The sequence below is a fragment of the Natator depressus genome, chromosome 2 (assembly GCF_965152275.1).
Source record: "Natator depressus isolate rNatDep1 chromosome 2, rNatDep2.hap1, whole genome shotgun sequence".
NCBI classification, from domain to species: Eukaryota; Metazoa; Chordata; order Testudines; family Cheloniidae; genus Natator; species Natator depressus.
In genome coordinates, this window is record NC_134235.1 from 87,060,335 (window position 1) to 87,082,163 (window position 21,829).

A 21,829-nucleotide genomic window follows, 5' to 3' on the forward strand; every position below is an offset into this window, starting at 1 on the left:
TCAGGGATCTGGTATGGTTTAAGCTTTACATTCACTCCTGATTCGTGATGTGCTTCTGTGGTTCTGGCTGGCTTCTCTGAAAACATATCTTGGTTTCATTCAATCATCTTGACAACTTCTAGAAGCTGTACAGGGATAACTCTGGAGATATTTTGACTCATTCCTGAGGCTTATCTTCCCGCAGTAGTGTCTCTAGGGTGACCATATAAGTTTCTATGCGTTGCCAGGGCTTGAATAGGTTAATGTGATGGTTTGCTCCTGCTTTGGCCTCTATTACTTTGTATGGCCCCTGCCATCTGGCCAATTGCTTGCTTTCCATTGTGGGCACCAACACCTTTGCCTGATCAGAAGTCTGGAATTTCTAAACCCTTGCTTGTCAATTATAATAGACTTGTTGGTCTTCCGTGGCTTTTTCCATATGTTCCTGCCCTACTGGGATGACTTGGGATATTCTGTCCTGCATCTGCATGACCTGTTCAATGACATTGGTTCCTTGATCAGGCTGTTCCTTCCAATCTTCCTTGGCAATGTCCAATATGCCACAGGCACGATGACGATATAAGTAGGGTGACCAGATGTCCTGATATTAGGGGTGCATTGTCTTATTTAGGCAACCTATTACCCCCCTCCTCCGGTCCTGGTATTTCACACTTTGTATCTGGTCACCCTACTGGGTACTTCCCTTATAGCAAACATTGGGTAGAGTAGCAAGATATCCTAGTTTTTTCCATCTTGACTTTCTACTTTCTGTATCATGCTCTTCAGTGTTCTGCTGAAGCGTTTGACCAGGCCATCAGTCCGGATAGTAAACTGAAGTGCATAGGGCCTGTATTCAATGTATCACACACAGCTCCTTCGTCAACTTTGATACGAAGGGAATCTCTTAATCTATCAGAATCTCCTTGGATATTTCCATTACCATCTCATAGTAGGGCTTCTGGTCCTCTCCACACAGGAGTGAGGCCAGGAGTCACACAAGGCTGTTTTTCCAAACATGAGGCGATATGCCTTGATGTCATCTGTCATCTTCTGTAGGTAGCTGCTAGCCTTTAAGGATTGAGTTCCATCATGACCACCTCCTGTAGTAGTCAGGGCGTTAGCGGTCTCACTACTTCCTGTAGGGTGGCTTGGTCCTGTGTTGCCTGGTTTATCAGCAGTTAGTTTGTCTCCTGTTATATTTGTAGACTTCTGCTGTGCAGCCACCTGGACTCTGATAACATCCTGTTGTGCTGCAGTGCCCTGCACCAGCACCTTCACCGTGTCATCCATTCTCTGGAATGGTTTCTGGGATAGTCTGCTGTGCCAAATCCCACCTCTGGTGCCATATGTGGCAACACACCTTTCATAGTGTCAAAACTCAGTGTTTCTCCCTCTGGCGTTGAGGGCAGAGGAGGGGCCTGGAGTAAATCACACCTGCTTCAGAGGTTTGATTCTTAATGTTGGTTTATTGACAGGGTAGGCCCTAGAAGTTTCTTTAAACAAAAAATGTTTCCTAACTCCCCTGGAGTAGTGCCTCCAATAGTTCTAAGGCTATGTTTCAGTCATGGGTATTTTTAGTAAAAGTCACGGACAGGTCATGGGCAATAAACAAAAATTCACGGCCTGTGACCTGTCCATGACTTTTATCAAAAGTACCAGTGAATAAAACTTGGGGGGGGGGGGGGGCGGATGCGGGGGGTGGGGGGGGCGGGCAAGGGCAGTGGCATGTGGCCTGGGAGCCCAGCAGCAGAGTTTGGGTGTGGGAGGGGGCAGAGGGTTGGGGCACGGGATGGGATGAGGTGGGCTCTGGTCAGCGCTTACTTGGGGGCTCCCTGGAAGCAGCAACATCCTCCTCGCTCAGCTACTAGGTGGAGGCGTGGCCAGGGAGCTCTGCATGCTGCCTCTGCCTGCAGGCACTGCACCTGCAGCTCCCATTGGCTGCCTCCCAACCAATGGGAGCTGTGGGGGCAGTGCCCTGGGCAGAGGCAGCATGCAGAGCTGCCTGGCCACGCCTCTGCCTAGCAGCTGAGCGAGGGGGATGTTGCCACTTCTGGGGAGCCCCCCAGGTAAGTGCCAATTAGAGCCTGCCTCACTCTGTCTCGTGCCCCAACCCCCTGCCCCCTCCCATACCCAAACTCTGCTGCAGGGGCCCAAGTCTGTCCCAGCAGCAGTGCCTGGAACAGCGGCTGCCTGAGCTGCCCCTGAGCCTCTGCAAAAGTCACAGAGATAACAGAATCAGTGACCTCTGTGACAAACTTGCAGCCTTACTGGTAACCAGTTGCCCACTCTGGGCCCAGTTATGGTGGGAACCAAGGCCTCCTTCCCAAACAGAAATAAATGCAAGATTTCCTTTATAGAGAAAACAGCTGTTTACCTAGGAGAAGTCTTTTTCCCCTTACTGCACACAACCCTTCTGCAGCTTGCTTCTCTTCTCTCTCTCACTGGAAGAGGTTTTCAAAGATCAGAGGCTGCCCTTAATTGGATTCAGGTGTCCATGATTAACTTGAGGTAACCTCTTTCAGTTCATAGGAAAAAGGGCTTTGACCATTCTAACATTAATATGCCTGCTTTAGCTACTCTTTTAGAACTGTCAAGTCTGACTTTGTCACAGCTGATAAACCCCCAAACAACACAATCCATTGTTCCATCATGATGTATGCCTGCTCTAACTGGGAAACTGCATACTTTTACTGGTGTCACTCCTGATCTTTCTCCTCCATCTTCTTTACTGTCCCCTGTGTAGTAGCATGTCTGAAACTAGATGGTAAACTCCTCCACGCAGGTATCTTGCTGCCTTTTTTTTAAAAAAAATTGCATCATAAGGCACCTCGCATGCACTTTTTCTAACTGTGTTCAGGCTCACTTCCTGTTCTTAGCAACAAAATTACTTACATATTTTTCTCAGTGTTTTGGTTTGGCTTAATTCTTCTAAATTTAAGTCCAAATGTGGGAACACGTGTGTGTGTACATTATAATCAGGGCCTGGTGCCTTCTGCATTTCCACAGCTGCCCAAACTGGTGCCACATCTGCGCCCTGATACAGAAAGCTCTTCTACTGCTTTCCCACTCACCCTGGTTTCAAAAAAAGCAGAGTGGTCATGTGCTGACCACCAGTTGGTTCACTCTGACTCTAATCAGAGGTCTATTCACCCTGCCTTTCACTCCACTCAACCCCCAAAGCCACCACGCCTTTTCACATGCGGACATGTAAATAGGAGAAAGAATACAAGAAGATGGACTGTCCCTACATCCCCCAGGGGTGCTGGAACAATTTGTATAGTGGGGGTGCTGAGAGCCATTGAACCAAACTGTAAACCCTGCATATGATGGAAACTACTTCAAGCCAGGGGGTGCGGCAGCACCCCTAGTTCCAGCACCGTTGCATCCCCTGAAGATTTCATGGCAAGGCAGGAATAGAAGCAGCTGCACTTAACTCTCCTCCCCCTAGCAGAGCAAGTAGTGGCAGGAGAGGGGAGGACGCCCCCAGTCTCTCTATCAGACAGAAGGATTGAGTTCCTTCTCCCTCACCCCTCCAGGCTCTGCAGTCAGAAATGCATATGACTGCAGAACAAAGCCCTTCCGGGGGGTTCAGCTAAAGTGACAGTTAAGATCTACAGACAATAGTTCTGACAGGAGCTAATAATAACAACCATACTTAATAGTTCCTCATCCATCCATCTCACTGTTCTTTACAATGAGGCATAAGTAATATCTCTATTTAACAGGTGGAGAAACTGATAGCTTCAAGTAAAAAAAAATTCAAAACTTGGGCAGACTCAGTCATGCAAGCACTCCGCTGGGGCTCAAGTCTGTTGGGCTAATTAGAGCTGGCATTTGGCTGTGCCCAAGTTGTCTGAGCACTAGTTCTGGCTACATCAGGCCACTGAAAAGCTTAAACTAAAAGTATGAATATAGCATAGATTAATTTTCTTCCTTAGGAGTTTACAGAAAATGTAGCACATCTTAAAGGAGCAAACAGCAGGCCTGTTCCTCCATAACATCTTCAGGAGCAGTTCTCTGTTTCTGTCCTTCTGCACCCCCAACTTCTTTCCTTCTCTGCCTTTGATCCTCCAGTGGCATTTGAATCAATATTTGGGCTTCCTCTTGTAGGGTGACCAGATGTCCCAATTTTATAGGGACAGTCCCGTTATTCGGGGCTTTGTCGTATATAGGGGCCAATTGCCCAATCCTGATTTTTCTCACTTGCTATGTGGTCACCCTGTCCTCTTGCCTCCTCATCCTCGCCCATCTTCTTCCCATCATGTCTAAAACTAGCCTGCATTTAGACTGCTCACCAGTAGGTGTCCAGACCTCATTAGCAGATGCAATTTTGTCATGTGTAATAACATTTAGCATCTGGTTGTAATTTCCAATCATCTCTGAGAAGCCAGGATGCTTGTATGGATGCTTTAGGAAATCCCACTGAGCACTGGAAACTCAGATGGGCATCCAAATGGCTGTTTGTATCAGCTCAAACTTTTGGAAACTTTGGCCACAGTGTGTATGAAAAACTGGAGCAGGAGAAGCAGTTCAACACAGTCACCCCACAGGCCGGCCAGCCAGAGCTTGGTCACAGAAAACCAGATTACCACAAAAGTCAACACTTAACAAAAGCTATTTCCCTCAACCACAGGGTGTTTTAACTCAGACTCACAGCTACAGCTATATGGGAACCAGAATTTCCTTTTAGCAGGAAATCCTGCAATTTCAAAGTTTGTTTTAGTTCCGAATCAGAACAAATTGCCAAACTTCAAACTTTCCCACAAAGAAAATTTTTTGAAAAATTTCATTTTGGGTCAATTGAAGCATTTCCTTTCAAAGTTGAAATGTTTCATTACAATTTCAATTTTTAAAAATTTATATTTTAGAATATAAATTATAATATAAAACATTTTCAAAACAAAAAGTCTCCATTCCAATAAGGTCCAACCTTATCAAAATGCTTAATCTCAATTTTTTTCAAAACAAAAATTTCATCAGAATAAACACATTCCTGTGGCAAGTATTGAATTGGACAAAAAGGGCATTTTCTGTTGGAAAATTGTAACAAGCTGTACTTGCAGCCTTTCCCCAGACATCTTTCTTCCTGTTCCTGAAGCAATTACTTTCGTAGCCCTGCCCTGGAGCGCCTGTGGGAGCCTGAGTTACTATTAACTCCTCATTTGACAGGAGTGCCAAGTGACTGCTTAACATTCCACTTCTGCAGCATTTAAGCACAAAGTGTGAAAAGCTGCTGTAGTTTCCCTTTTCAGAACCCCTGACCAATCAAAGCAGCTGCCTAAGAGGAAAGAAGTTTTATCTCTGCATTTCTTCAGGGGTGGAGGGAGGAGAGAATGGTGTAGTCAGAACAAAGCAGCTTAGAAAAAAGATGGAAAAAACAAACAATGAGAAATTTCCATGCCTAACCTATAACAATCTGCCACCGAGCCTGGACTGAGTACTGGCAACACAGCTCTGCCCCTAATTCATGAAGTGGATTTAAAAAAAATAAAAAGAGCCTGCATAAGTAACGCTAGATGGAAAATTCCAGTTCCTAAATCTGCATTTTTAATATAAAATGTTTTAATAAAAGCCTACAGCAATTTTTTGCAGTATGATGAGAGTGTTAGAAAATGGGGTTCAGAAGCAGACTTCCTGCCTTGACAGGGATAGGAGTGAATGCTCAGTTTGTTGTACAGTGGATGCGCTGAGCTTCCAGAGAGACTTTTGGCAGCGCTGCATGACTTTCCAGTACCACTTATTGAGGAGAGTGTAGGGTGTTTTGTCAGGAAAAAAAAAAAAGAGAGCTGATGCACCATCCTTCCCTTTCTAGTGAGGAGGATTTGAAACCTCAGCAGCATATTTAAAAACAGCCCTTTGCTTCTCCCTGTTTAAGTATCAATCTCTGATGTCCCAGTTTCTGTGATCACATGCTGTCAAATGATCCCACTTATTCCACTTTCCAGAGTGTCACTTTTCCTCCAGCTTGCCTTTTTTTCCTTAGTGCTTTTCCTCAAACTTGCAGTGCTGCCCTGAACTGCATGGCTAAAATTCGTGACAGTTTTGTTATTGTGAGCAAATATTGCCCCCCTACAACCAATCTCATCTCAAGTTAGCTAAGGATGTTTTTATTATCGTGTATTTCAGTTTGTGATGCCATAAGTAGTTTCTAATTACAATGCTTTTGACTGTATGCCTTGGGCTGCTGCTAATTTTCCATTTTGCCAGCCTGACGAATATTGTGGCAGCCAGAAGGCTATGTTTCCAAGACAAGGAAATGTATGTATACACTTTTTTGCTACTGTTTTTTAGTAAAAGGGCATCTAGGTGTTTGAGCCCAGCTAGAACTCATGCGCAGGGGTTTTTTCATAATTCCATATGCAATAACTTCATAAGTGGCTAAAAAGACCAATCCAAATGGATGTAGCTTTTACTCACGCTTTTACTCACAGCGACCTCTTCTCCAGTCTTTCCCACACCCACAAGTCGCTATTCACGCTTTGTGCATAGATTCCAAGGCCAGAAGGGACCATTGTGATTATCTAGTCTGACCTGCTATATAACTTAAGACAAAAACTTCCCCCAAATAATTCCTAGAGCAGATCTTTTTAGAAAAACATCCAGTCTTGATTTAAAAGTTGCCAGTGATGGAGAATCCACCAAGACCCTTGGTAAATTGTGCCAAGGGTTAATTAACCTCATTAAAAATGCACACCTTATTTCCAGTTTAAATTTGTCTAGCTTCAACTTCCAGCCATTGGATGCTCCCATCACTTAGCAAAATTCTATTCCCTGATTTCACTGCCAGCTCATGGACATCCAGCAGGGCGTGCTGGAGAGAAACTGTACCTTTCTAGTCCTCCCTTTTCCCTGCTTGAGAATCAGAAGCTAGAACCCTGGTTTCACTCAGTTTCCTTCCTAATAATGCAGCACTATGCACTAAACTACAGACTTTTCCTAGCTCATTTGACTTCTTTCCCACTTGCTGAGACACTTCTGGCTTTCTTCTGAACAGAGAATCAGATATTGTCTCTTGCCCTCCTTTACAGCAACAGGGTTTTTGCCACAGGGTTCTTGCTCTGTCAGAGCCTGGAAAGTATAAATCTAACTCTCATTGAAATCAGTGTTTAAATACCTTTTAAGATGTGGGCCCTAGTTAATAACTTATCCTCAGAATACACAGACCTTGAGTTAGAGTTCAGACTTGTCCTATTCCTGGACTTTAGCTTTACTCTAACTCAAACATAATAATACAATGTAGCATAATCTAAGGGCTTGTCTTCAGTGCAGAATTAACTCAAGTTATAAATGAAGTGTTGCCCCTACCTTGAATTCCATTCTCAAGCAAACCCCTTAGCTTGAGTACTGTCGTCCTTTAAACACAAGTTGTCTGGGTGTATAGGCTAAAGCGCAAGAGAGCACTTGTCAGCTGCTAACACAATCTGTGATGTTAAGCCAATTTGTTTAGCTTCAGTGCTATTTCATGACCACTCTCACTCAAGATGGCCTAACTCAAATGTAGGTAACTCAAGTTAACTCTTCAGTGAAGACAACCTGAGCCCTGCCCCAAGGGCTTCAGACTAGGACCTCTTCTACCCTTTCTCTAGAAAGCAGCTCTCACCTTCTGTATACCTTGCATGTTGTTAATTGTTAACAAGCCATATCTGCCATAACAAATATACAGATTTATGCAGGCTAACAGCTGGTGCTAAGGTAGGACAACAGATGAGTTCTGTCACAATTTCATGTTTGTTTGTTTTTGTTTTATTTTGTTGGGGTGGGGAGGGAATGTCATCAAAATAAATAAGCAAATAAAGGCAACATGGCATTTACACTTGTAAGACTGATCATAAAACTAAGTAACTACCTTGAAGTGTGTGTATGTATATATATATATATATATATATATATATATATATATATATTCATTAAACAACAAAAAAAAACCCGAAACTCTCACATGCAGACTACGAAAGAACAATAATTCAGAATAAAGATTTAATGTCACTAGATGTTTCACTTAATGACTGATCTTGATAAGGGCTGAACACTGTCATTTCTACAATATTTCAAAGCTTTGTTTTCTGCTTATTTTAAATATCCTCTCCTAAAATGCTGGTATATTTTTTTTTCTTTTACTGCAAGAACTCTTATCTTTTGGAGGCAATGTATATGAGTGAATAAGAGGCTTTCAGTCAACTCTGACAAATGAATAAGAAAAAAGAAAATGCTGGACTGGGTTGATAGACTAGCAATCACCTATAAAGATTTCTTGAATAAATTTTTCTGTCCTATTGAACTTTGGGTCCAGAAGAAGATGAGTAATCTGTACATACTTGTGGGAGTGACATCTACTGATTTTCAAATCTTTGTAAAATAGTGATATATACAACTATTTTTAAAAGTTTTCTTAGTACTAGAATTACAGCCCTGTGTTGTATGGAGGGAAAACTACTCAAGGTTATAAAATGCTAAATCATATCTGTGAATGGCATGCATGCATAACATTTTCCATTCACTCTTTGCCAGCTGGGAATGTTAGGAATTTCCCATCTCACCAACCCCTCCACTGTGTCTGTGTGAGAAGCTTACATTTCAGGATAATCTACTTATTGTTTCTATTTCTCTTCCATAACTCCTCTCCAACACCTAAGATTTTAAACAGTATTTCTGTGGTAGGCCATAGCATCAGAGAAGATAAGACACTGCACTAAAACTGATCTGGACAATGTCTGAAGTATAGCTAAGGGGTCTGTCTGGCCTAGCCCCCTTGGGTAAGACATAAGTATTCAGAGAATAAGTTGGCAAGAATGAAAAGGAAAATCTAGGCCTGAGATACTCCACCTCTGATTCTAGAAACATTTACAAATGCTTGAAAGGGCACCTGCTGAATTTAGCCTCGTTTAGTTTGCTTCAAGCTCCTCTGTTTGGTCTTAGATGCAACAAAGACCAAAGAAGCGATCACCTACTGCCTGATGCAGTTTATAATGGGGTGGCAAGGTCTTATGCTGCCCCCTGCTAGTTGGAAGTTGTGTGGAAATGCTGACTGACTCCTGCTGACTATGTGGCTGTTGCTAGGGTTTTCCTCCAGGGCCTCTCCACCCAAAGTGCCACTCGTATCTCCCATATTATCCACGGTGTGATTCACAAGTTGCACCTGCCACTTACACTGTCATCAGTAAGAGAAAACTGAGTGCTGTTCTATGCTACACAGGTTGTTAATGGCTGTAAGAGTCCGAAACGGCAGTCCAGGATTAGTGTAGAGTAGGGGGCATTCCAGCAATATCTCTTTTGTTCTGGCCATGTCCCCATCAGCAGGGGGTGGCATAGGAGTCTCTGCTTTGGCTGTGTGGTACAGAAGGATTCCCCTGGCACAGGCTGGATACACCAACTCTATAGACAGAATTACCTCTGTATCTGGCATTCATCCAACTGCTACTGGAATACTGTATCCAGGTCTGGTGTCGCAATTCAAGGACGTTGATAAATTAAAGAGAGCTCCCAGAAGAGGAATGAGAATGATTAAAGGACTTGAAAACATATCTGAGTGATAGACTGAAGGAGCTCAATCTGTTTAGTTTAACAAAGAGAAGATTAAGGGGTGACTTGATCACAGTCTGTAAGTACCTACATGGGGCATAGTAATGTGCTGGTGATGATGATAAAAGGCTCTTCAGCCTACTCTAGACAATTTCAGACTAGAAATAAAGTGCAACATTTTGGTCAATTAACCATTGGAACAGTTTACCAATGGTTGTGGTAGATTCTCCATCAGTGGAAATCGTAAAATCAAATTGAATGTTTTTCTAAAAGATATAGAAGTGTAGAGCTGGAAGGAACCTTGAGAAGTCATCCAGCCCATCCCCTGCACTGAATCAAGATGAAGTAAACCTCCTAGCCCATCCTGAACAGGTCCAACTGGTTCTTAAAGCCCTCCAATGACAGGGATTCCACAACCTCCCTTGGAAGCCTATTCCAGAGCTTAATTGCCTTTACAGTTGGAAAGTTTTTTTTCCTAATAGCTAACCTAAATCTCCACTGCTGCAGATTAAGCCCATTATTTTTCCTCTTACCTTCAGCGAAGAACAATTGATCACCATACCCTTAATAACCACCATTAACATATTTGAAGACTGTTACCGGGTCCCATACCTCACTTGTCTTTTCTCAAGGCTACACATGCCCAGTTTTTTTAACGTTTCCTCCTCGGTCAGGGTTTCTAAACCTTTTATCATTTTGTTGCTCTCTTTTGAACTCTCTCCAATTTATTCACCTCTTTCCTAGAGTGTTGCTCCCAGAACTGGACACATTATTCTAACTGAGGTCTTACCAGTGCTGAGAGTTCTGGCCCCTTGGTTGAGTGGGACAGTTATACAATACACCCCATGATGATATTAGTCTTTTTTGCAACTGCATCACATTGTTGGCCCATTTAATTTGTGATCCACTATAACCTTCAGATCCTTTTCAGCAATACTACGGCCTAGCCTGTTATTCCCCATTTTGTAGTTGTGCATTTGGTCTTTCCTTCCTAAATGAAGTACTTTGCTCTTTTCTTTATTGACAGGTTTCAGAGTAGCAGCCATATTAGTCTGTATCCACAAAAAGAAAAGGAGTACTTGTGGCACCTTAGAGACTAACAAATTTATCTGAGCATAGCTCACGAAAGCTTATGCTCAAATAAATTTGTTAGTCTCTAAGGTGCCACAAATACTCCTTTTCTTTTTGTCTTTATTGAGTTTCATCTTGTTGAATTAAGACCAATTCTCCAATTTGTCAAGGTTGTTTTGAATTCTAATCCTGTCCTCCAAAGTGCTTGCCACCTCTACCAACTTGCTGTCATCTGAAGATTTTATATGTATACTTTCCATTCCGTTATCTAAGTTATTAATGAAAAAATTGAACAGTGCCAGACCCAGGACTGACCTTTGTGAGACCTCACTAGGTACGGCAGTTCATATGTAATATGTTGCAGTTCAAACAGGAATTAATTCAGGGAAGTCCTATGGGCTGTGTTATACAAGAGGTTAGACTAGATGATCACAATGGCCTCTTCTGGTTTTATAATCTATGAAACTATAAATTAGTCACACTGGAGAATCTGGCCGTATGCTTCTGTCCCCCAACTATCACATTGCTGTGCAGATACTACATGAAGATTGCAGTAGAAATGCCTATAAATAAATATAAAAATGGTCCATAGGGATGCTTGGAATTGCTGTTAGTGGAGTCAGTACCTCACTGACATTCAGCATGGAAGAAGCTGCGGGATAACAGAGACTGAAGGAGCTCTACAAAGCTACTGTTGTACTCTCTTACTGAGCTTTTTTAATCACTGCTCGGGATATGCAGCAAAGCTTGTATGGGATTTAGGAAAGCCACCTTTGCTCCCCTCTTATTCTGGGCTGATCTGTACTGCACAAGTTAGAGCCGCCTTAGTGCTGCCCTAAATTACACAAATTGCCAGCAACACCCAGGGGCCAGAACCGCAGCTAGAGTGTAGGAAACCACTGGCCACTCCCCTTTTCCCTGACCACTCCATGTGAGAAGGGGTGGTGGTGTAGGAACCATTATAGCAGCTCTGTGCCACTGGAGGAGAGCCTCTGATGACTGGTTAACAGAGACTGCTTAAGGCAATCTGCAGCCCTAGCATAACAGAAGGGCAGCGGGGCCAAATGTAAGTGAGTGGTGGTGTGACCTGGTGCACAGAGTCACAGCACCACTCAGGTTTGGCCCAGTCGCCCCTCCATCATGGCCAAATCTCCCATCCTAGGCAGATCCCTGGCTTGCCTGTAGCTAGAGTGGCCTCTACTGGTCATGTTGTCTTTGGGGCAGCTTTCCACCAAAAGGAGCCGAGATAAAATTACCCTAATGCATTGCATGATGTGGCCCCTTGTAGTTTTCAACTTTATGGTAAATTATTAGAATCAGAAATGCAGAATCATGAAATCCTGGTTATAAAAATGCTAATTTCCAATAGTTAATCCCACATGATTTAAAGTTTCATACACTGCTATTTTTCTTGTCACTCATTTTGGGCCTCTGTCCCACATTTGGTCCTTGGCAGGTTGCACATTAGTATTTTGTATTCTCATACTTAGTTTGGCATGAGTATTTCATTTGGGTAATTAAGCTAGGAGAAGATCCAATAAGACTTTTTTAAAGTAATTTCTGGAAAGATTAGTATTAGAAAACACAAAAATAATTATTTGCATAATACTGAATAATATATATATGTAAGCTTTTAAAATCAGTGCTTCTGATAAAATATTTACACTTTTTAAAAGGTCCATTATTGCATAAAGTAATGAAGATTTTTTCCAAAGAGCCATTTTTTAACTCTTATTGATTTATTTATTGTTACACGGTGTCTTTCCATGTTTTCTAGTGGAGAAAAGCACATTCTGTTAATTTGTGGAGAGAGGGAATCTTGGTTTCCTAATAGCTGAGTCTCATTAGTGGTACTATGCCATAGTGTTTTTATAACACTTTTATAAGGTGATTTGAAAGCAGTGACAAAATAAGTTTAGATTAATTTTCTTTTCATCTGTTAGAGTATTCTGTGCTGTGATTATGATGGTATGATTACTAGCCCATTTCAGTTTCTTAATGAAATGGTTTAAAGGTAGCTTTCTCTCACCGATCTTGGGAAACTATAATAAAGTATGCTATTTTAATAACTTGAGCTAATGTGAAACATGATAAAATCACCAGGCAAGATTTTCAAATAGGAGTTTAAAATTAGGCCTCTAAATCCAATAAATAACCTTATTTTCAGAAATGCTGGAACATTAGATCACTTATTTAGGTGCCTAAATAGGCCTTTAGGATCCTAAACTTTAAGCTTGTGGTTTTTTTAAATCTGGGCCACTGTTTCTTTTTTTTTTTTTTTTTAACTGTTTTATGTCTAAAAAATATTAGTATAAAATAATGAAGGAAATAACCATATTGTGAGCTGGGAAAGCTGGCAAGCCTGGAAGTTCTTAAGAATAGAAGGTCACAGCTGGAATATAAGGGTGGGAATTTCAGAGGCAGTTTTGGAGCGCTCAGCCTTGCAAGAAATGGGAGTATTAAATGAATGAATTTACCTTAAAGAGTAGTGGAAACTTCCTGCTATAAACTGTCTCTCCAGTTGCAAAGTATATTTTATCAAGCCACCTTTATCATTAAGATGTCATGATTATACAGTTGACTAATTCATATGAATGGTATTTTCAAAACATTTTTGAGGAATCTTTTCAAAATGGCAATTTTTGAAACTTCCTCAGAGTCTAATTAAGTGAATTTTTCTGTAGTTAAGGCGGTAGCAAAAATCACTGCAGATTCACATTAAGAAGATCTGTCTAACAGAGATGTATACTAAAATAATTGTGAAGTTATAGAATGGTCAGTTTCCTAACACCGGCCTAGTGAATAAATAGGTTTGAGTGTCTCAATGGATTTCTTATTCAGATATAGGTGAATTGTTTTACGTCCACCATTGATAGCCTAAGTGCTGATGGCTAAAATGTACACTAGAGCACTCACCTTCTAATTTGAAACCCACTTTTTAATAAAAAGTGGCACCTAACAGATGAGAGAGATATAAATACTCTTTTCAGTGTGACCTGCAGAGAAAAAAGTTTGGACTTGTGCTTTTTTTACTGTGTTTGGACGTACAAAGAAGGCCGGAACAGTTTATTGCAAAAACAAACTAACAAAAAAAAGGGGTGGAGAAGAGTTCTTGGTTTTTACATTTAGGAATTCAGGTGTTGTCTACACTTGAAGACTCTGTGGTGACTGTAGAACTAGTGAATTGATGACATCACAAGAGACTGAGGGATTGAATGCGGAAGGGATTTTTCATTAACCAAAAGCCTAATGAGCTTTTGAAACAAAAGATGTCTTTGTTAAACATCCAACTCTTTTGATGAAGGTATGGCAGTTCACAACAAACACAAGACCTCTGCAAGAAGTCCTCCAGTGAAACTAGGGGAGACCAGCCTTGACTTTCTTGGTATTTTTGAAGTAAAAGATGAGAACACAGGGGCCCCTCTTAAAGAGCAAACAAACTTTGAGGCTTCCTTTATATTGTTATGAGCTAGGTGACACCTTGTTATGGGATTGTGAATTGATAGGTGTAGACTCACCCTTCAATTAACATAACTGTTAGCCTAAGCCCTACCTAAGACAAAGAGTATGTGAACCCACCCAGGAGCGGTTGCCAAATATTGTTTTGGGTAGGATGTGTGTGTGTGTGAGAGAGAGAGAGAGATTGTGATGGCAGAACACAAAGAAACTGAGGAGAGACAAGAAACCCTAAGCTGCTCTAGGCTATGTCTACACTGCAATTAAAAACCTAGGGCTGGCCCATGCCAGCTGATTTGTGCTTAGGGGTTGTTTAATTGTAATATAGCTGTTTGGACTTAGGCTGGAGCCCAGGCTCTAGGATCTTGTATGGTGAAGGGTCTCAGAGCTTGGGCTGCAGCCCAAGCCTGAACATCTAAACTGCAATTAAACAGCCCCTTTTTCAGAGCTAGGGTGACCAGATGGCAAGTGTAAAAAAATCAGGACAGAGGGTGTGGGGGGTAATAGGTGCCTATATAAGAAAAAGCCCCCCAAATTAGGACTGTCCCTTTAAAATCAGGACATCTGGTCACCCTAGTCAGAGCCCCGCAAGCCTGAGTCAGTTGGCACGGCCACCCTTGTCTAATTGCAGTGTCGACATACCCTGAAAGCATGGTGGCTGACCTGAAAGAAACCTGGGGAGGAGTTTTTGTGTCAGGGTGAAGGCCGAAGAGTGCTTTTGATGCTGTAAATCAGTGGTCACCAGTCGATCGCGATCAACTGGTCAATCCTGGAGACTCTCCCAGGCCATAGGTTTTCCTGGTTTCAGAATGGCTACAACCTATGCTCTGTGCCAGAATTGTAGGATACAGTTGTCCTGGGAACATTGGTTGAAGAACCAGAGCAGCCAGCTTTTGGGCCTCAGTGAAGTAGGACCTCTATATGGATATAATTCAGATGTGGAGCCTTTCTATTTTCAAAAGCATTATGGCGGTGTCCAGCTTTTTGTCTGAAAAAGGAGCATCAAGTGTGAATCCACACTAGAGCATACCACTTTTCTGTAACCTCAGTTTTGATTGCATGACTGAAAGACTTATCCAAGTTCTGTGTGTGGCCATTAGCCACTGGTTGGGATGTGATAACATTTGCAGTGACTTTTTGCTGACTTTTTGCTCCTTTTTGCTGAAGCTGGAAAGTCTTTTGATGGTCTGCTAAGCTTTCCAGCTAGAATGAGTAAAGACCACGTTTGTGACTCTTTCTCTCTCCATCGAGTGCACTGGGTTTGATCCAGCAGTTGAATGAATGTTATTCTTAGTAACAGCCTCCTGTTCATTACCAGCAGATTTAAATTCCTGGTAGAGTTTAACTGCTTCTGATGACCACCCAGGTGTATGCGGTCAGTGATAGCTTCTACAGATTGATTTCTTAGCAGCTACCTGAATTAATTTGCAGAAAACTTGATAGGAATAATTTATATTGGCTGGTCATGTCAAGTCCAGCTCAACCAGTTTGTTGACAGACATTTCTAGTTCTGCTTGAAAGACCTCCCACCGAGCTTTCTGAAAATTCCACAGGGCTTTCTGTATACTATTTGTTATTGATATTCACAGGCCTATGGTGATCAAAGACAGCCAATGGTGAGCATTTGAAAAAGCTTTAAGCATCTTCTCCTCTATGATCACTGGTGGTGGTTGTCCATGAGATGAAAAGGAGATGCTGGATGAAAAGCCTGTTGGCCATCTGCTACTGTGAAAGCCTGGCCTTTGCTTTGGGTCACAGAGGAGTTATAGGTCAGTGACTAATGCCCACTCCATCAGACTCTGTCCATCTGAGTTGTTGTCAGAGTATCCCCAGTTGACATGGCAGGAATTGAAGTTGTCATAATAGGTCAAAGGACCTGGAAAGGTGGGCAGCATGGGGGTTGACCAGTTAACTGATGGAGGCTTATGGCCATTAATCAGTGTAAGCTCATTCATCTTTTATAGCATTCTATTCTACAATGCCATTCGGACCAGATGTCAATACGGTGAGAGCGGCCAGCCCTTCTCTAACATAAAATGCCATCCCATACTGGTTGTGATGGGGATGAGCCATGAGCCAGGAACTGAAAGATGCATGTTGGCGGTGGAGTGTATCTCCTGAAGCAAGATTTCATTTGCTTCAAAGTTTATAGCTAGATGGATGAGGATATCCCTTTTCATCACCAATATCCCTCAATATTAAAATGCAGGATCTTGAGAACTGGCCCCAGTGCTAGCGTCTGCATTGAGAGGGGTCTCACTGGAGGACAGCTCTTTGGGCTGATTGTCATTTAGAACTTGAGCCTGTGTTCTGCATTTTATCTACTTTTATTTCACTTCATGCCACTCACCCAGGGATCGCCATGAAAAGACAGTAAACATATCCTCCTGGATTAGGCTTAACGGGCTGCTGACTGGCATGGCCACAGTAGCTGCTACAATGCAGAAATTTAGCTCATCCTTTTTTTCCCACAATGTGACCATGAGGCAACAATGCAGACGGTCAAACATGTGGTGGAGGAGTGCACAATTAGAAGATAGGAGGGTGGACGGCAACACCTTGCTACCTCTGATGATGTAGCAGTTAGATGGCGGAACAACCTAGATACCGACTTGTGACACTTATGAAAGACAATGATGATCCGGGTTCCCGCTTTGTCTCCTGGGCTAATTTTCTGGAATGCTAAGCATTTGAGATTAACTACCTGGCTTCTGAAATTAGTGTACTGATTACTAGCAAAGAACTGTTTCCAAGCTTATGCATATTTTGTTATCTAGATAAAAATGAATCAGCATGTATATAGACATGTAGAGTTTCTACAAGGGTTCAGACCAACAAGGCCTTGTGTATTCTCTGACAGGTTGGACCTACATTCTGCAACAATGCCCCCCTAGTTTCTGAGATGCTCTAGTGTTTTTTCATGGGAAAAAACAAACAGACTGGAAATTCTGCAGCAGTGTCAAGAAAATGAAAATTGTGGAGGGGAGATACTGAATTAAACATGAAAACAAATCCAATCTGTTACAGGTGTCTGGAGGGAAGATGAGAGTATGTTGTATCAGATTGGAAAATCTTTGGGCACAGAATTTGGGCCTGATCCTCCACTGCCTTGAACATGGTTTAGTTGGTTACAACTTTGCAAAGAGAATATAAAATCTTACCAAATCAAAATTTTACTTCAACTCTGAGCTAGGGCTGGCTGGAAAACAAGTTCCATTTGTGAAAAAATTCACAATTTGTTTTTGTTCTGCATCTAAATGAAATGGAGACCTTTTGAGGCTTTTTTTCACCAATTTAAAAAAAAAAAAAAATCGAAGCCCCACTAACCCAAAATAGCCAATAGCACAGTGGTTAGGATACTCCCCTGGAATGTGTGAGAACCAGGAGAGTGCCTAAGCCACTGGACTATTGACTATTTTAGGATTTCTCTCGCCATCTCTCTTTCCACCCCCCAAGAAAGGTTATGCTGAACCTGAGAAACCTTTGTACGAAAACCAATATGTTCCTGCAAAAAGTTTTGGTTTTGACAAATTGGTGTTTGAAAAAAACATTTCATCAAAAAATTCCCAACCAGATCTATCCTACTAATAGTACCTTTTTCTTATATAGTGCTTTTCATCAATAGATCTCAAAGCGCTTTGCAATCTTTAACTTATTTATCCTCACAACACCCCTGTGAGGTAGGAAAGTGCTCTTATCCCTGTTCTTATCCCCATTTTACAGATGGGAAGCTGAGGCACAGACAAAGTGACTTACCCAAAGCCACGCTGGAAGTCATGGGAATTGAACCTAGCTCTTTCACAGTCTGGGCCTGTGCCTGAACCATTGGACAATACTTCCTCTCTACTCAGATTTTTAGAAGTGTAAATGATACAAGACACAGGAAACTGGAAAGATCAGACCTTCTTGTCCTCTTGTGTGTTTTTAAAGTGTTATATACACTGCAACAAAACTCTGTCCTTGTCTCCATGGGTCCCACATTTCCTGGCAGATTTTGCTAGCTTCAGAGGCTCACTGTGACCCTCCATGTAACCCTTCTCTCTCTAGAGACAAGGGTCACAGTCTACTGAGCCATTTTCATCAGAAGCCCGCAAGGGAGGTGGAGGAGAAGCTATCCTCCCTTGCACAGTCTCTGTTGTCTCCCAGTCTCAGTGATTAATCGGGTTGGGGGGCAAAGGGGAAAGCTCAGGCCCACCCTCTACTCCAGGCTCCAGCCCAGGGACCCTAATAGTATCAGCTATGGTACCTGACCTTTTAGAAATATGACACGTACTATTCCCTGGGCTACTTCCCCACAGCAGCCCCTACTTCCTCAAGCTCCACTTCACCCTTACCTCAGGGCCTCAGTCCTTGTGCCTGATATGGTGTGTACTGCTCAGTCTCTCCAACAGCACAGCTTCCTCCCACAGCTCCTAACATCCACCCCTACCTGACTGACTGCGAGGCTTTTAACTAGTTTCAGACTGTACCTGATTGGCTTCAGGTGTCCCCTAGCATTCTCCCTGCCTTCTGGAAAGTGCTTAATTGGCCCCAGGTGTCTTAATTGACCTGGAGCAGCTGCCATTTAACTTATCCTGGTACCAGGGATTTGTTTAGCTTGGAGCTAATATATCAATCTCCCACTACTTTTCTATAGCCATCTGGCCTTGCCCCGTAACAAAACCTTTGTATTATATTAACCTTGCAAATTTTCCAGTCAAGGCACAAAATTGGTTTGTCTGCCCTTGACCATGATGCATGTTGATCATAAAGATGTGTCTTACTTGTATGTCAAAAAAATTACTCACCTGGGAGAGTGAACAAGCAGTAATTTGCAAGATGATGCTGGATAATTAAATAATACATTATTTTGTGGCTACAATGAGATTAAAAAGACTGAACAAATTTTTCAAGGAAGATTATTTTAGTTATATATAAGAATCAGTCTTAGGTGAATAAGCAAAAAGGCTTCCTTTCTCTGTACTAGCATAAGTTTAAATTCTAAACCAGCTATGTTGTGTTTACTCTTGTAAACAAATAAAAGTGTAGCTGTTTTTGTACAGCAATTTTATAGTAATCATTTTTATCCTTTCTTTTAAAAAAGCTGTTCCTTGAAATTAAAGCTGTAGTGAAATGAAATTAAATTTAAAAGAACTTGTATCTTCTAAATATAGATGCAGTGCAAGATGACTGTATGTCAGCTATTTACAATTTTATGATAAACTATACATTTAGATTTATTATTTTTATAGGAATGACTTGTAAATGTTTTTTATTCATGCTTAGTTCCAGGGTTGAATGCTGTTGGCCATAACTTGAATTCACACCTTTGTGAACTGCCAGTATAAATCCTATACTCCATTTAAGTCTAAATTAAACTGTAATTTAATTAAATTTAACATTCTTGGGGGGTGGGGGGAAGAGACACCGAAGAAGCCCACCACAATAGCACTGAACTTTAGGGAGGGGATCTACACAAAAATGAGGAAGCTAGATAAATGGAAATTAAAAGGTATAGTCACTAAAGTCTGCATGGAAACTTTTAAAAAACAGCATAATAGAGGCTCAAATTAAATGTATACCCCAAATTAACAAACAGAGTAAGAGGACCAAAAAAAGATGGGTTAGAAGCAAAAAGGTCCTTTACAAATTGGAAGTTAAATCCTACTGAGGAAAATAGAAAGGAGCATAAACTAGTCAAGTGTAAAAGTATAATTAGGAAGGCCAAAAAAGAATTTGAAAAGTAATTAGACAAAGGTTCAAAGCCACAAATGTTTTAAGTACATCAGAAGCAGGAAGCCTGCCAAACAATCAGTGGGGCCACTGGTTGATCGAGGTGCTAATGGAGCACTCGAAGATAAGGCCATTGCAGAGAAGCTAAATGAATTATTTGCCTCAGTCTTCGCTATAGAGGATTGAGGGAGATTTCCACACCTGCACCATTCTTTTTAGGTGACAAATCTCAGGAACTTTCCCAGATTAAGGTATCAAGAGGAAGTTTTGGAATAAATTGGTAAATTAAACAGTAATAAGTCATCAAGACCAGATGGTATTCACCCAAGAGTTCTGAAGGAACTTAAATATGAATTTGCAGAACTACTAAGTGTGGTATGTAACCAATCATTTAAATCAGCTTCTGTACCAGATGACTAGAGAATAATAGCTAATGTGACACCATTTAAAAAAAAAAAAAGGCTCCAAAGGTGATCCTGGCAATTACAGGCTTGTAAGCCTAACTTCAACACCAGGCAAATTGGTTGAATTTGGTAAAGAACAGAGTAATCATGACACATAAATGAACACAATTTGTTGGGGGAAGAGTCAATATGGCTTTTGTAAAGGGAAATCATCCCTTTGAGGTGGTCAACAAACTTGTGGAAAAGGGTGATCCAGTGGATGTAGAATACTTGGACTTTCAGAAAGTCTTTGACAAAGTCCCTCACCAAAGGCTCTTAAACAAAGTAAACAGTCATGGGATAAGAGAGAAGATCCTCTCATGGATCAGTAACTGGTTAAAAGAAAGAAAACAAAGGGTAGGAAGAAATGGTCAGTTTTCACAATGGAGAGAGGCAAATAGTGGTGTCCCCCCAATATCTGTACTGGGACCAGTGCTGTTCAACATACTCATAAATGATTTGGAAAAGGGGGTAAAGAGTGAGGTGGCAAAGTTTGCAGACAATACAAAATTACTCAAGATAGTTAAGTCCAAAGCAGACTGCGAAGAGTTACAAAGGGGTCTCACAAAACTGGGTGAGTGGCCAACAAAATGGCAGATGAAATTAAATGTTGATAAATGCAAAGTAATGCACAGTGGAAAACATAATCCCAACTATACATACCAAATAATGGGATCTAAATTAGCAGTCACCACACAAGAAAGATCTTGGAGTCGTCGTGAATAGTTCTCTGAAAACATCTGCTGTATGTGTAGCAAGAGTCAAAAAATCTAACAGAATGTTAGGAACCATTAGGAAAGGGATAGATAATAAGACAGAAAATATCATAATACCATGGTACACTCGCACCTGGAATACTGCTTGCAGTTCTGGTCACCTCATCTCAAAAAAGATATATTAGAATTGGAAAAGGTACAGAGAAGGACATCAAAAATGATTAGGGGTATGGAATAGCTTCCATATGAGGAGAGATTAAAAAGATTGGGATTTGTCATTTTAGAAAAGAGATGACTACGAGGTAATATGATAGAGGTCTATAAAATTGTGAATGGGGTGGAGAAAGTGAATAAGGGAGTGTTGTTTACTCTTTCTCATAACACAAGAACCAGGGTCACCAAATAAAATTAATAGGCAGCAGGTTTAAAACAAACAAAAGGAAGTACTTCACACAATGAACAATTAACTTGTAGAACTCATTACTGAGGATGTTGCGAAGGCCAAAAGTATAACTGGGTCTAAAAAACGACTAGATAAGTTCCTGGAGAATAGGTCCATCAGTGGCTGTTAGCGAAGATGGTCAGGGATGCAACCCCATGCTCTGTGTGTCCCTAGCTTCTGATTGCCAGAGGCTGGAAGTGGACGACAGGGATGGATCACTCAGTGATTGCCTGTTCTGTTCATTTTCTCTGGAGCACCTGGCATTGGCCACTGTTGGAAGAGAGAATACTGGACTAGACAGACCATTGGTCTGACCCAGTATGGCTGTTCTTATGTTCTTGAATTTCTCCCCAAAGCCTTTTTCACACCGATCATGTACTATGCTTCAAAAAACAAAAAAAACAAAAGAACCCAAAACACGGCAAGAAAAATATGTAGAACTCAATGTGCTAATTGTATGAGTCCAACAGAATAAAGAACAGCCCTTTTTA

The 21,829-nt window shown here is 41.5% G+C and overlaps 1 protein-coding gene across 1 annotated transcript in view; it reads left to right on the forward strand.

Annotated features, from left to right (window-relative positions):
• Positions 1-21,829, forward strand: part of RAB31 (RAB31, member RAS oncogene family) — a 100,936-nt gene that overhangs the window by 57,858 nt on the left and 21,249 nt on the right. The window lies entirely within an intron of this gene.